Source organism: Pteropus alecto, unplaced genomic scaffold, assembly GCF_000325575.1.
Source record: "Pteropus alecto unplaced genomic scaffold, ASM32557v1 scaffold45, whole genome shotgun sequence".
NCBI classification, from domain to species: Eukaryota; Metazoa; Chordata; class Mammalia; order Chiroptera; family Pteropodidae; genus Pteropus; species Pteropus alecto.
The window spans coordinates 34,438,536-34,444,773 of NW_006442491.1; the positions used below are offsets into that span (position 1 = coordinate 34,438,536).

General features: G+C 42.6%; 1 long non-coding RNA gene across 1 annotated transcript in view; it reads left to right on the plus strand.

Moving 5' to 3' along the window:
* LOC112470991 overlaps positions 1 to 6,238 on the plus strand; it is a 10,581-nt gene that overhangs the window by 576 nt on the left and 3,767 nt on the right. The gene's annotated exons all lie outside the window — the stretch shown is intronic.

The following is a 6,238-nucleotide window of genomic DNA, read 5'->3' on the forward strand; positions in this document are numbered from 1 at the left end:
ACCGGCCGCGCGGCCCCGCCCGAGGCTCCGCCCCCAGACCACGTGACCCGCGCAGGCGCGCCCCTGCCCCGCCCACCGCCGCGGACTCCGCCCCCGGCACGCGAGCGAGCAAACGAGCGCGCGCACTCCCTGCTCTCGACCGGGAGATTCCCGCGCACGCGCGCGCCTTTCACCGCCTCCACGTCCCCCGCCTCCCGCCATCCGGCTTAACGTGGTCCGCGCGCGCCCGGCGGTTCCAGTGACAGGTACGCGGGGAGGGGGCCATGAGGGCAGCGCGCAGGCGCAGATCCAGGCCTCTGCCTCGCCGCCTCCCCCTCCCTTGCAAGGTGTGCCCCGGCGAGGGGAGGGGCTGTTAGCCCGAACTCCTGGGTCATCCAGAATTAGCAACAAAAAAGCTTTTAAACCCATTTGGGTAGGTTAAAAGGCAGATGTGCACAAACATTTTGTCAGATTTCCTTCAAGTATAAGGAAGGTCGATGAGATCGGACGATTAAAATGCTTTTTTTAAATTAGTATCTTCATAAAGCTATCCTTTAATTTTTGTTATTTTTCTGAGAGGGCCGGGCTTTTGCTATTATAATTTGAGATTTCTAAACTTGGCCTAGGTTCCAAGAATCCACTTGGCTTTTATAGAAATCCACGTGGATGAAACTGGGCTTAAACTGGGAATCAAAAGAAACAAAACTAGCCTTTTCCCCTCTTCGTCACGCCCAACTCATTTAAAGCATTTCCCTACTGTTCTTTTTCTTGCTCAGAAAAAAAAACAAAAAGGTTATGATTCCGAGGACTGATTTGATTTCTCCCATTTTAAGCACGCTCCAAGGAGGAATCATAGAAGCAACAATCACATCCACTAAGTTTTCTGACCCAAGATGCAAACGAATGCAAATGTAAACAGAGCTATGCAAGTCACCACAAACAAAATAGCTCAGAAAATAACTCAGTAGCAACAAGGTCTAAGAGCCAGGATCCTCACTGTTCTTAGTGAAACGATTATTTGTCAAAACTTTCCCTATTCCTACTGAAAAGTTTGGATGCCTTTTTTGGGAGGGAGGGGCTTTGGTGTATCTAAAAATGGGAAAACTTAAAACAAAAATGACAAAGTATATATTGACAAAGTATATATTTAATAAACAGGACCAAAAAAACTACATAAATGTGCTCAGCTGGTGAGCAATGCAATCCTTAATAAATAGGAAATGGAATTTGAGAGACAGATTCTTAGCAAAGGGGAAGAATTTCCAAGTGTGATGTTTTGCTGGCATTTTATATATAACCCCTAAGCCCACATATGGTCTGGTTAGTCTTTTATAAAAAGGAAGTGAAGCAATTACTTACTCACACTTAATTAATTAGCGCCAGAAGTAGGTTCTTAGGCCAGAACTCTTTTTTTTTTTTTTCACTCAAGTACACTGATCACTTCGAGTGCTAGGGTTCCTTTTCTCAGGGAAGATGAATACCTTTCTTTAAAATATTTTTTAGAGCCTTATAAATAGTCACATCCTAAAACATAGTCCAAAGACATATTCTTCATAAACAAGAAGCTTTATTGAACTTAAAACAAATGACTTCCAGCATTGCTCCTAAACAAAGAAAGTATAAACTCGTGGAACCAGGTTGAGTCTTAACCTAAGTGTAGCCTCACTCTACATGTTAATGGATAACCTTTGAACTCCGAAACCCTGAATGCTGTAAACACAATAAGGCTGATAGTTAAAAATCCTATCAAAATTGAGCAAAAATAATCCAAACTTTTCTGTAGGAATAAGGAAACGATCAAAAGTTTTGACAAGTAATCCTTTCACGAAGAACAATGAGGCTCCTGGCCCTTAGACCTTGTTGGTACTGAATTATTTTCTGAGCAAAAACGGCTGTGCTTTTCTCTATGCCCTCCCTCACAAAGCTACTTACTACTTCTAGCATAATAGCATCATATGGTTTGTTAGCTACTGTTTCTCTCTCCTCCTGACCCCCCCTAAAAAACCTTATTATGTATAGCTTTTCAAATTGAAAGATAATTGTATTAAATGATTTATCTCCTAAGAGCTTTATATGTAATTTTTATGTTTGAGCAAAGAATTACAAAGAACCTTATTCCTGGAAGCATGCCAACAAAACTGGGAAATCATTGCAAAATTCTGCCAGCGACTGAGTGCTGAGTTGCAAACACATACTGTGTTTTTAAATGGACATAGAGTGATCTGAATTTGCTGTAAGGGCATCCGAGACACATTTTCCTTTTAGAATGTAGCAGCTCATACTTAAAATGTATTTGGAAAGCGTGTATAGTTAAAAAAAAAAAAAAATTTTAAATGGAAACTCCAAAAGTAATAAGAGAACACTGGAATACTTGGTTTTGTAATAAAAGCTAAGAAGTCATATTATTGTGAAATGAAAATTGAAAATCGAACGTTGGTCTACATATACTTAGCTCCACCCATGAGTAATCCTTTTGTCGTCATCACCCCCTAGCTAGACAAATTCTAAAGGAATCAGGTGCTGCAGACACAGGCAACACAAACAAAACAGGGAATCAGAAATGTCCCTTCAAATGTGAGCTGATGCTCTAAACATGTTACTCGAGAAAAGGGCAGAAAAAGCCCCGCTTCACCTCTTTTTAATGCCACAAACATCAGCTACACCTCATTTTTCACAATTATCCAAACAGACCAGCCCTCCTTAAGATATGCTTCTCAGTGTGTGCTTTTTTAAAATCACACCATTATCTCTGATTTAATCCTAGTGATCTGAGACCTCTTCTTTTAGCTAGCTTCTGATTTTTCTCTCCAGATCCTGCCACAGCAATCTCAGATCTAATAACAAAACAAACCCTTCTAATTTGCTATATTTAACATTTATTGGAATCATCTTTTGAAACTTTGCCTTAATTAGAAGAACAGAATGCGGTATGATCTTATTTCGCAAGTATTTATTCTACTGTGAAACTATTACAGAAAAACAATTTGGAAACTCTGTAGAACCCTGGAGCTGAAATGAAGCCAACATAGATACTTGACTTAAAAAGAATTCAGTGTTCAGAGTAGGAAAACCTGAAAAACTGCAGTGAAGAGTTAGCAGGAAAGAGAATGGAAAAGTTAGCCAAACATGCCAGCTTCTGCAAGGACATTTGAGAAGGAAACCTGGGCAGCCCTTTTAACACGACTGAGTGCACTAAATTAAGTAGGGATCACCAACAACTTGCAGAAAACACTCCACTTCTCTTCTATTAAATGTCTTGATTTCACTCAAATCATCTCAAAATGTTTAAATCCTCTATAAAACATCACAATAATAGATGATAAAAATAAATAGCACAAATTACCTTTCAGAAGTGGAGACAGTGTCTGGAACCTGGAGACGTTCTGAGTTTGCCAGTGCACCTGGCTCTAAACAATACTGGAAGAGAGAGATGTGATTGCTAGAGTTTATAAGCAAACCAAAAAGGGAGGAGCCAAGAATAAGGCTCAATTTAAATAGAAGTTCAGAGACCACCGACTCAATTGATTAGATCACCTTGAGGCCTTGATTGGATTAACTTGATTATGTGCAGGGAGCACTGTTTACTTGAATGGCATTTGTCCCACCGGCAAGTTTGATCAGTGCCCACCCCCATTTGCAAACACAACTTTTGTTTTCCTCTAATATTCTGGATGATTTTCCAAGGTTGACATCGCTCAAAATGTAAATGTAAACTTTCTTTAAAAATTACATGTGTCACATAACTTTCGGAGCACCTCTTTAAAGCTTTTCGCATTCATCTGCTATTCCAAATGGGGTATATAAGAGGAGGTGGGGTTCCAGGAAGGTAACGTTTATTGAAATCCGATTCTCATCTAAATAAATCAAACCATCTTCCATCCAACCACTTACTCAAGCCAAAACCTGGGAGCCAAACTATATTTCATCTCCATCCCCCCACACACCTTTAATCCATCAGCAAAGCTTGTAATTTCTTTCTTACTATGTCTCAAGTCCATGCACTTCACCTCTAACACAAGCCTACTCCGCGGCACCACAAACTCACTCTGTTCTCCAAATGTTTGAGTAAGTGAGGTTTCACCAAACTTCTTTCTAGGTTTGCCTTAATACATTCTCCACCCATAACCCAAGAGGTCTTTTACAGTGTAAATCAGATCATGTCACCGCCCTACTTAATGGCTTCCTATTGCCTCAGGAACAAAGAACAAACTCCAGAGTTTGCCTCACCAGCCCAGTACATCTGGCCCCTGCCTAACTCTCCAGCCTCAGGTCCTGGCCAACTCTTTATTTAGGGTGCTAAGCTTCAGCCATCAGGTCTCCTCTCTGATCCTTCAGACCCATGGTTCCCTTTACCTAGCACTCCCTTCCATTCTTTCTGGAATCAGCTTTTCTTCCTCCCGAGAGTGGGTTAAGCCCAGTGTTCTCTGAGAAGGGGGATGCCTTCTGTCAAGGTGTCAGGATGTTTTCTGTCCTATCGTTTGGGCTCAGATACTCCAGTTCCACCTCCTGAAAGCTGCACTCATTCTAGAATATTATTTAACCTCTCTGGGTTTGTTTCCTCATCCACAGAATGGGGTGATGATGATGATGATAAGAGGAAGAGGAAGAACAACTGCTTAAAAGTTCTCATCACGAGGAAAAAACTGTAACCATAGGAGATGATGGATGTTAACTAACTTATTGTGTAATAATTTCACAATATTCATATACACACACACATACATCAAATCATTATGTTGTATACTTTAAGCTTATACCGTGTCATATGTCAATTATATCTCGATAAAACTGGGAAAGGAAATATACATATAATTATATTATTAATGTAAATAAGAAGAATTTATTTTTGTGTAAGACTCTTTGGAGAATTAAATGAGACACTGCAAAGCTGTAAGCCCAGAGTCTTGTGGGGAGACAGGGCGTTCTAGGCACAGGAGATAGAGCTCACAGTGAGCGAAACAAAGTCCTTGCCTCTTTGGAACTTCTAGAGGGAGACAGACAACACACAGACAGTTATATCTGCAATAAGGTCACTGGAGAGGGGAAGATGCTTGCTGTTTTAGATCGGGAGGAGAAGCCACCCGGGAAGTCAGGCAGCAGGTGTACAAAGACGGGGCAGCAGAAGGTGGGAAGGCTCAGGACAGAAGGGAGGCTGGCTTGGAGAAAGAACTACCTGGAAGCCAGTGTGCCTAGGCCCCAACGAACGAGGACAGAAAGGCAGGGGAGTAGGCAGGACCTTGGAAAGACAATGGCAAGGACAGGTTTTTGACTCCAGTTGCTGTAAGATGTCAGGTGGTCAGTTCTCTATTGCCATTTTATTTGCTACATCAACAGCACTTGATAGAGTCAATCCCTTCCTCTTCCTCTTCCTCTTCCCTTGATTTGGGACATCGGGTTCTGCTAATTTGCCCCAGTCCTCACTGGCTGCTCCTTCTCAGTCCCCTTGACTGGTTCTCCTCTCCCCGACCTCTCCTTTTAAGTGCCCCAGGGCCCAATGCTGGAGCCTTCTCTGTTTCTTATTTATTCCCTAGGTGATTTGAGCCAATTCAGTGGCTCAAAATGCCATCTATAAGGCTCCTAAACTTACATATTTCTCACCCAGACCTTTCCCTTTGACTCCCAAAATTTCCAGCTGCCTACTCCATCTCCACTTCGTTGTCCAGTAATGAATTCTAGATTCTGAGACCACTCTGAGACCTCCCACAACTCGCCACTACTAATGGATACGTAGTATGGAACTGTATGAGACGCTGCGGGAAGCGAATGTTGATGGAGATGAAAAGTGGGTGGAGAGATGGTGTAGCCACCGACATGAGATCATGCATTCCTGGCAGGCACCCCCAAAGCTCAAGCCCATGCGGTTACACTCACTACTCACTATACCGTCGCAATTATCTGTTCTTGCCTGTCCTCCTCCTGTTAGACTCTAAACTCTATAAAAATAGACGACACTGTGTCTTGTTCTCTGCTGTATCTCCCAGTCTTTAGCACAATGTCTGCCTAGAGCAGCAATCTATAAATGTATTCAAAACAAATGCATATAGAAATGAATAACGATCCGCAGAACTCAGACATAGTGAGTTCCAGTGGGAATGGAATCGAAGCGTGGATCTTCAGAGCAGCCACCAGCATCTTGGGTCAGTTTCCTCATGGGTAAAACGGGGATTATAACCTCTGCTCGGTCTGCTTCACTGGCTGGTTGGGTTGCCCCGTGCCGCACTGTGGGGGTGGGGGGTGGGGGGGGAGCTCTGTGTTGCAC